This window comes from Arachis hypogaea, chromosome 11 (assembly GCF_003086295.3).
Source record: "Arachis hypogaea cultivar Tifrunner chromosome 11, arahy.Tifrunner.gnm2.J5K5, whole genome shotgun sequence".
In the NCBI taxonomy this organism is placed as follows: Eukaryota; Viridiplantae; Streptophyta; class Magnoliopsida; order Fabales; family Fabaceae; genus Arachis; species Arachis hypogaea.
Window position 1 is genome coordinate 57,415,119 of NC_092046.1, and position 9,927 is coordinate 57,425,045.

At 38.3% G+C, this 9,927-nt stretch overlaps 1 non-coding gene across 1 annotated transcript; it reads right to left on the bottom strand.

The window, feature by feature from the left end:
- Positions 1–1,991: 1,991 nt before the first annotated feature.
- LOC112724894 (small nucleolar RNA R71) lies at positions 1,992–2,098 on the bottom strand. Its single transcript, XR_003164034.1, has one exon. It is a non-coding gene; the product is annotated as a small nucleolar RNA R71 (small nucleolar RNA).
- Positions 2,099–9,927: the final 7,829 nt, after the last annotated feature.

The window sequence follows — 9,927 nt, forward strand, 5'->3', positions numbered from 1 at the left end:
TCTTTTCCAATTAATTTTCGAAAAACTCAAAAAAAAATTTTTTTAAATCATAAAAACCAAAAATATTCTATTTCGTGTTTGAGTCTTGTGTCAGTTTTTAAGTTTGGTGTCAATTGCATGTTTATCTCTTTCTTGCATTTTTCAAAAATCCATGCATTGCATTCTTCATGATCTTCAAGTTGTTCTTAGTAAGTCTTCTTGTATGATCTTTAAAATTTCTTGTTTTGTGTCTTTTCTTGTTTCTCACATGCATTTTTGAATTATTAATGTCTCAACATTAAAAATTTCTAAGTTTGGTATCTTGCATGTTTTTCTTCTCTTAAAAATTTTCAAAAATAAGTTCTTGGTGTTCATCTTGACATTCAAAGTGTTCTTGGTGTTCATCTTGACATTCATAGTGTTCTTGCATGCATCATTTGTTTTGATCCAAAATTTTCATGCATTGAGACTTTTTGATGTTTTTCTCTCTCCTCATTAAAAATTCAAAAATAAAAAATATCTTTCCCTTTTTCTTCTCATAAAATTCGAATATTTGACTTGACTTTTTCAAAAAAATTTAAAATCTAGTTGTTTCTTATGAGTCAAATCAAATTTTCAATTTAAAAATTCTATCTTTTTCAAATCTTTTTCAAAAATCAAATCTTTTTCACTTTTTCTTTTATATTTTCGAAAATTTCAATTTGATTCTCAAAAATCTTCTTCTTATTTTGTTTCATAATTTCAAAATCTTTACTAACAATTAATGTGATTGATTCAAAAAAATTTTAAGTTTGTTACTTGCCTAATAAGAAAGGTTCAATCTTTAAATTTTAAATCATATCTTTTTAGTTTCTTGTTAGTCAAGTAATCAACTTTAATTTTCAAAATCAAATCTTTTTAAATTTCTTTTTCAAATCTTTTTCAAAATAAGTTTCAATCACATCTTTTTTAAAATCAATTTCAAAATCTTTTCTAACTTCTTTTCTAACTCTTTATCCTTTCAAAAATTGATTTTCAAATCTTTTTCAATTAACTACTTGACTTTTTGTTTGATTTTAAAAGTTTACTATTTCAATCATATCTTTTTCAAAACTACCTAACTAATTCTCTCTCTAATTTTCGAAAATCACCTTCCTCTTTTTCAAAATTCCTTTTTAATTAACTATTTGTTTTAAATGTTAATTTGATTTAATTTTATTTTCCTTTTTTGTATTTTCCTTTTTTTTCGAATTTTAACTAAACAAAAATATTTTTCTTTTCTTTTCAATTATTTTTGAAAATTTCATCCCTCATCCCCTTCTATTTATTTATTTATTTACTAACACTTTCTTCACTCAAGAATTCGAACCCACTCTTCCCCTCTGTGTTTGGATTCTTATCTGTTCCTTCTTCTATTCTTCTCTTTTTATACTTACATAAGGAATCTCTATACTGTGACATAGAGGATTCCATATTTTCTTTTCTGTTCTCTTCTTTTTTATATGAGCAAGAACAAGGATAAGAACATTCTTGTTGAGGCTGATCCTGAACCTGAAAGGACTCTGAAGAGGAAGCTAAGGGAAGTTAAAGCACAACTCTCTGGAGAAAATCTGACTAAAAATTTTGAAAAAGAAGGAGACATGGCCGAAAATAATAACAATGCAAGGAAGATGCTTGGTGACTTTACTGCACCAAATTCCAACTTACATGGAAGAAGCATCTCAATCTCTGCAATTGGAGCAAACAATTTTGAGCTTAAACCTCAATTAGTTTCTCTGATGTAACAGAACTGCAAGTTTTATGGACTTCCATCAGAAGATCCTTTTCAGTTCTTAACTGAATTCTTGCATATCTGTGATACTGTTAAGACCAATGGGGTTGATCCCGAGGTCTGTAGGCTTATGCTTTTCCCGTTTGCTGTAAGAGACAGAGCTAGAATATGGTTGGACTCTCAACCTAAGGATAGCTTGAACTCTTGGGATAAGCTGGTCACGGCTTTCTTAGCCATGTTCTTTCCTCCTCAAAAGCTTAGTAAGATTAGAATGGATGTTCAAACCTTCAGACAGAAAGAAGGTGAATCCCTCTATGAAGCTTGGGAGAGATATAAGCAACTGACCAAAAAGTGTCCTTCTGACATGCTTTCAGAATGGACCATCCTGGATATATTCTATGATGGTCTGTCTCAGTTATCAAAGATGTCATTGGACCATTCTGCAGGTGGATCCATTCACCTAAAATAAATGCCTGCAGAAGCTCAAGAACTCATTGACATGGTTGCAAATAACCAGTTCATGTACACTTCTGAAAGGAATCCTATGAGTAATGGGACGCCTCAGAGGAAGAGAGTTCTTGAAATTGATACTCTGAATGCCATATTGGCTCAGAATAAAATATTGACTCAGCAAGTCAATATGATTTCTCAGAGTCTGAATGGATTGCAAGCTGCATCCAACAATACTCAAGAGGCATCTTTTGAAGAAGAAGCTTATGATCCTGAGAACCCTGCAATAGAAGAGGTAAATTACATGGGTTAACCCTATCAAAACACCTATAATCCCTTATGGAGAAATCATCCAAATTTCTCATGGAAGGATCAACAAAAGCCTCAACAAGGCTTTAATAATGGTGGAAGAAACAGGTTTAGCAATAGCAAGCCCTTTCCATCATCCACTCAGCAACAGACAGAGAATTCTGAGCAGAATCCATCTAGCTTAGCAAATATATTTTCTGATCTATCTAAGGCCACTTTAAGTTTCATGAATGAAACAAGGTCCTCCATTAGAAATTTGGAGGCACAAGTGGGCCAGCTGAGTAAAAGAGTCAATGAAACCCCTCCTAATACTCTCCCAAGCAATACAGAAGAAAATCCAAAGAGAGAGTGCAAGGCCATTGATTTGACCATCATGGCCGAACCTACAAGGGAGGAGAAGGACGTGAATCCTAGTGAGGAAGACCTCCTGGGACGTTCAGTGACCAATAATGAGTTTCCCTTTGAGGAACCAAAGGAATCTGAGGCTCATCTAGAGACCATAGAGATTCCATTGAACCTCCTTCTGCCCTTCATGAGCTCTGATGAGTATTCTTCTTCTGAAGAGAATGAAGACATTACTGAAGAGCAAGTTGCTAAGTACCTTGGTGCAATCATGAAGCTAAATGCCAAATTATTTGGTAATGAGACTTGGGAAAATGAACCTCCCTTGCTCACCAATGAACTAAATACATTAGATAGGCAGAACTTACCTCAAAAGAAACAGGATCCTGGTAAATTCCTAATTCCCTGTAACATAGGCACCATGACCTTTGAGAAGGCTCTGTGTGACCTGGGGTCAGGAATAAACTTAATGCCACTCTCTGTAATGGAGAAACTTGGGATCTTTGAGGTGCAAGTTGCCAGAATCTCTTTAGAGATGGCAGACAACTCAAGAAAACAGGCTTATGGACAAGTAGAGGATGTGTTTGTAAAGGTTGAAGGCCTTTACATCCCTGCTGATTTCATAATCCTAAACACTGGGAAAGAGGAGGATGAATCCATCATCCTGGGAAGACCATTCCTAGCCACAGCAAAAGCTGTGATTGATGTGGACAGAGGAGAGTTGGTCCTTCAACTGAATAAGGACAACCTTGTGTTTAAAACTCAAGGATTTCCTTCTGTAACCATGGCGAGGAAGCATGAAAAGCTTCTCTCACTGCAGAGTCAACCAAAGCCCCCACAGTCAAACTCTAAGTTTGGTGTTGAACCCCCACATTCAAACTCTAAATTTGGTGTTGGGAGGTTCCAACAATGCTCTAAACATCTGTGAGGCTCCATGAGAGCTCACTGTCAAGCTATTAACATTAAAGAAGCGCTTGTTGGGAGGCAACCTAATGTTATTTAATTATATCTATTTTATTTTTTATTTCTATTTCGTGTTTTATTAGGTTGATGATCATGTGGAGTTACAAAAACTACAAAAAAAAATCAAAAACAAAATGAAAAACAGCATAAAAAAATAGCACACCCTAGAGGAGGAGCATTCTGGCATTTAAACGCCAGAAACAAGCATCTTTCTGGCGTTAGCGTTTAACGCCAGAAACAAGCATTTACCTGGCGTTAAACGCCAGAAACAGGCTACTTTTGGGCGTTTAACGCCAAAAACAGGCAGCAGTCTGGCGTTAAATGCCAGGATTGCACAGCAAGGGCGTTTTACACGCCTAATTGGAGCAGGGATGTTAAGTCCTTGACCCCATTGGATCTGTGGACCCCACAGGATTCCCACATGATCTGTGGACCCCACAGGATCCCCACCACTTCTTCTCTCCTCTTCACACCTTTTTATAACTCTCTTCCCCAAATACGCTTAACCAATCACCTCAATCACTCTTCCCCATCACCTCTTCACCACTCACATCCATCCTCTCTTCCCCATAAACCCCACCTACCTCCAAAATTCAAACTCTTATCCCTCCCAAACCCAACCCTAATGGCCGAACCCTAAACCTCCTCCCACTCCTATATAAACCCCTCATTCCTTCTTCATTTTCACACAACACAATCCTCTCTTCTTCCCCTTGGCCGAATACACCTTCTCCCTCTATCTCCTCCATTTTCTTCTTTCTTTCTTCTTTTGCTCGGGGACGAGCAAACATTTTAAGTTTGGTGTGGTAAAAGCATAGCTTTTTGTTTTTCCATAACCATCAATGGCACCTAAGGCCAAAGAAACCTCAAGAAAGAGGAAAGGGAAGGCAATTGCTTCCACCTCTGAGTCATGGGAGATGGAGAGATTCATCTCAAATGTCCATCAGGACCACTTCTATGAAGTTGTGGCCAAGAAGAAAGTGATCCCTGAGGTTCCTTTCAAGCTCAAAAAGAATGAGTATCCGGAGATCCGACATGAGATCCGAAGAAGAGGTTGGGAAGTTCTCACCAACCCCATTCAACAAGTCGGGATCTTAATGGTTCAAGAGTTCTATGCAAACGCATGGATCACTAGGAACCATGATAAAAGTGTGAACCCAAATCCAAAGCATTGGCTTCCCATGGTTCGGGGGAAATACTTAGATTTCAGTCCGGAAAATGTAAGGCTGGCGTTCAACTTGCCAATAATGGAAGAAAATGCACGCCCCTACACTAGAAGGGTCAACTTTGATCAAAGGTTGGACCAAGTCCTCATGGACATATGTGTGGAAGGAGCTCAATGGAAAGTTGACTCAAGAGGCAAGCCGGTTCAATTGAGAACACTGGACCTTAAGCCTGTAGCTAGAGGATGGTTGGAGTTTATTCAACGCTCAATCATTCCAACTAGCAACCAGTCTGAAGTTACTGTAGACCGGGCCATCATGATCCATAGTATCATGATTAGGGAAGAAGTAGAGGTTTATGAATTAAGTTCCAACATGGGACAATTAAGGATGGAGCACCAAGAGCACTCCATCATCCCCCATGAGATTAGAGAAGATCAAAGAGCTATGAGGGAGGAGCAACAAAGACAAGGAAGAGACATAGAGGAGCTCAAGAGCACCATTGGTTCTTCAAGAAGAGGAAGACGTCACCCTCACTAAGGTGGACCCATTCCTTAATCTCCTTGTTCTTATTTTCTGTTTTTCGTTTACTATGCTTAATGTTTATTTATGTTTGTGTCTTTACTATATGATCATTAGTGTCTAAGTGTCTATGTCTTAAAGCTATGAATATCCTATGAATCCATCACCTCTCTTAAAAGAAAACTGTTCTAAAAACAAAAGAACAAGAAGTAAATGGTTTCAAATTCATCCTTGAAACTAGTTTAATTATTTTGATGTGGTGACAATACTTTTTGTTTTTTGAATGAATGCTTGAACAGTGCTTATGTCTTTTGAAATTGTTGTTTATGAATGTTAAATATGTTGGCTCTTGAAAGAATGATGAAAAAGGAGAAATGTTATTTGATAATCTGAAAAATCATAAAATTGATTCTTGAAGCAAGAAAAAGCAGTGAATACAAAAGCTTGCAAAAAAAAAAAAGAAAAGAAAAGTGGCAAAAAAAAATAATAAGAAAGAAAAAGAAGAAGCAAGCAGAAAAAGCCAAAAGCTCTTTAAACCAAAAGGCAAGAGCAAAAAGCCAATAGCCCTTAAAACCAAAAGGCAAGGATAATAAAAAGGATCCAAGGCTTTGAGCATCAGTGGATAGGAGGGCCTAAAGGAATAAAATCCTGGCCTAAGCGGCTAAACCAAGCTGTCCCTAACCATGTGCTTGTGGCATGAAGGTGTCAAGCCAAAAGCTTGAGACTGAGCGGTTAAAGTCGAGGTCCAAAGCAAAAACAGAGTGTGCTTAAGAACCCTGGACACCTCTAATTGGGGACTCTAGCAAAGCTGAGTCACAATCTGAAAAGGTTCACCCAGCTATGTGTCTGTGGCATTTATGTATCCGGTGGTAATACTGGAAAACAAAGTGCTTAGGGCCACGGCCAAGACTCATAAAGTAGTTGTGTTCAAGAATCAACATACTGAACTAGGAGAATCAATAACACTATCTGAATTCTAAGTTCCTATAGATGCCAATCATTCTGAACTTCAAGGGATAAAGTGAGATGCCAAACCTATTCAAAAGGCAAAAAGCTACTAGTCCCGCTCATCTGATTGGAGCTAAGTTTCATTGATATTTTGGAATTTATAGTATATTCACTTCTTTTTATCCTATTTGATTTTCAGTTGCTTGGGGACAAGCAACAATTTAATTTTGGTGTTGTGATGAGCGGATAATTTATACGCTTTTTGGCTTTATTTTTACATAGTTTTTAGTATGATTTAGTTGGTTTTTAGTATATTTTTATTAGTTTTTAAATAAAAATCATATTTCTGGACTTTACTATGAGTTTGTGTGTTTTTCTGTGATTTTAGGTAATTTCTGGCTGAAATTGAGGGACTTGAGCAAAAATCAGATTCAGAGATTGAAGAAGGACTGCAGATGTTGTTGGATTCTGACCTCCCTGCACTCAAAGTGGATTTTCTGGAGCTACAGAAGTCCAAATGGTGCGCTCTTAATTTCATTGGAAAGTAGACATCCAGGGCTTTCCAGCAATATATAATAGTTCATACTTTGCTCGAGTTTAGATGACGCAATCTGGCGTTCAACGCCAGCTCTCTGCCCATTCTGGAGTCAAACGCCAGAAATAGGTTGCAAAGCAGAGTTAAACGCCAGAAACAGGTTACAAACTGGCATTTAACTCCAAGGAAGACCTCGACACGTGAAAAATTCAATGCTCAGCCTAAGCACACAGCAAGTGAGCCCCGGAAGTGGATTTCTGCATTATTTACTCATTTCTGTAAACCCTAGTAACTAGTTTAGTATAAATAGGACTTTTTACTATTGTATTTATATCTCTAGATGTTTAGTTCTTATATCATGGAGGCTGGCCATTCGGCCATGCCTGGACCTTCATCACTTATGTATTTTCAACGGTAGAGTTTCTACACACCATAGATTAAGGTGTGGAGCTCTGTTGTTCTTCATGAATTAATGAAAAAGTACTATTGTTTTTCTATTCAATTCAAGCCTATTTCTTATCTAAGATATACACTTGTTCTTCAACTTGAAAAAGGTGATGATCCGTGACACTCATCATCATTCTCACCTATGAACGCGTGCCTGACAACCACTTCCGTTCTACTTGCAATAGCTTAAGTGCATATCTCTTAGCCTCCTGGTTCATGACGCATGGTTGCCTCACCTGACAACCGAGCCTTCCATTCCATGAGATCAAAGTCTTCATGGTATAGGCTAGAATTATTGGCGGCCATTCTTGAGATCCAGAAAGTCTAAACCTTATCTGTGGTATTCTGAGTAGGATCCGGGAAGGGATGTCTATGACGAGCTTCAAACTCGTGAGTGCTGGGCGTAGTGACAGACGCAAAAGGATTACTGAATCCTATTCTAGTATGATCGAGAACCGACAGATGAATAGCCGTGTGGTGACAGCGCATTTTGGACCATTTTCACTGTGAGGATGGGATGTAGCCATGGACAACGGTGATGCCCTACATAACGCTTACCATGGAAAGGAGTAGGAATGATTGGATGAAGACAGCAGGAAAGCAGAGGTTCAGGAGGAACAAAAGCATCTCCGTACGCTTTTCTGAAATTCTCACCAATGAATTACATAAGTATTTCTATCCTATTTTACGTTTTATTTATCTTTTAATTATTAAAACTCTATAACCATTTGAATCCGCCTGACTGAGATTTACAAGGTGACCATAGCTTGCTTCAAGCCGACAATCTTCGTGGGATCGACCCTTACTCACGTAAGCTTTATTACTTGGACGACCCAGTGCACTTGCTTGTTAGTTGTGCAAAGTTGTGACAAAGTGTGATTCACGTTTGAGAGCACCAAGTCTTTGGCGCAATTGTTGATGATCACAATTTCGTGCACCACTGGTGCATTGCATAAGCCAAAGGGCATTCTCTTATAAGCATAAGTTCCAAAAGGACATGTAAAAGTAGTTTTTTCTTGACCTTCAGGAGCTATGTGAATTTGAAAATAGCCTGTATAACCATCTAAAAAGCAATAATGGGATTTACCTAACAGGCGATCAAGCATCTGATCAATGAATGGCAAGGGGTAATGATCCTTGCGAGTGGCTTGGTTGAGATGCCTATAGTCAATGCAAACTCTCCATGAATTCTGCACTCTAGTTGTCAGAAGTTCTCCATGCTCATTTCTTACAGTAGTGATTCCAGACTTCTTGGGCACCACTTGTACTGGACTGACCCATTTGCTATCTGAGATGGGATAAATGATATCTGCCTCAAATAGCCTGGCACAAAAGCTGGCGTTTAACTCCAAGAAAAGTCTCTACACGTGAAAGCTTCAATGCTCAGTCCAAGCACACACCAAGTGGGCCCCGGAAGTGGATTCTGCATCATTTACTCATTTCTGTAAACCCTAGGTTACTAGTTCTCACTAAATAGGATCTTTTCCTATTGTATTTTTATACCTTTACACACCTGATCATACTTTCATAGGCCTTTTCACGTTTGGGGGCTGGCCATTCGGCCATGCCTAGACCTTTTGTTCTTATGTATTTTTAACGGTAGAGTTTTTACACACCATAGATTAAGGTGTGGACCTCTGCTGTTCCTCATGAATTAATGCAAAGTACTATTGTTTTTCTATTCAATTCACGCCTACATCTTCTCTAACATATACACCCGTTCTTCAACCTGATGAATGTGATGATCCGTGACACTCATCATCATTCTCACCTATGACCACGTGCTTGACAACCACCTCTGTTCTACTTGCAATAGCTTGAATGTGTATCTCTTGGGTTTCTAATCTAAGATTGGAATCTTCGTGGTATAGGCTAGAATTATTGGCGGCCATTCCTGAGGTCCAAAAAGTCTAAACCTTGTCTGTGGTATTCCGAGTAGGATCTGGGAAGGGATGACTGTGACAAGCTACAAACTCATGAGTGTTGGGTGTGTGACAGACGCAAAAGGATCAATGGATCCTATTCCAACATGATCGAGAACCGACAGATGATTTGCCGTGCGGTGACAGCGCATTTGGAACAATTTGACTGAGAGGACGGGAAGTAGCCATTGACAACGGTGATGCCCAACATAAAGCTTGCCATGGAAGGGAGTATGAATGATTGGAAGAAGGCAATAGGAAAGCAGAGGTTCAGAAGGAACAAAGCATCTTCATACGCTTATCTGAAATTCTCACCAATGAATTACATAAGTATCTCTATCTTTATTTTATGTTTTATTCATATTTTAATTATCAATTCTCCATAACCATTTGAATCTGCCTGACTGAGATTTACAAGATGACCATAGCTTGCTTCAAGCCGACAGTCTCCGTGGGATCGACCCTTACTCACGTAAGGTTTATTACTTGGACGACCCAGTGAACTTGCTGGTTAGTTGTGCGGAGTTGTGACAAAGAGTTTAGATTACAATTGTGCGTACCATGATGTTGGTGCCATTGATGATCACAATTTCGTGC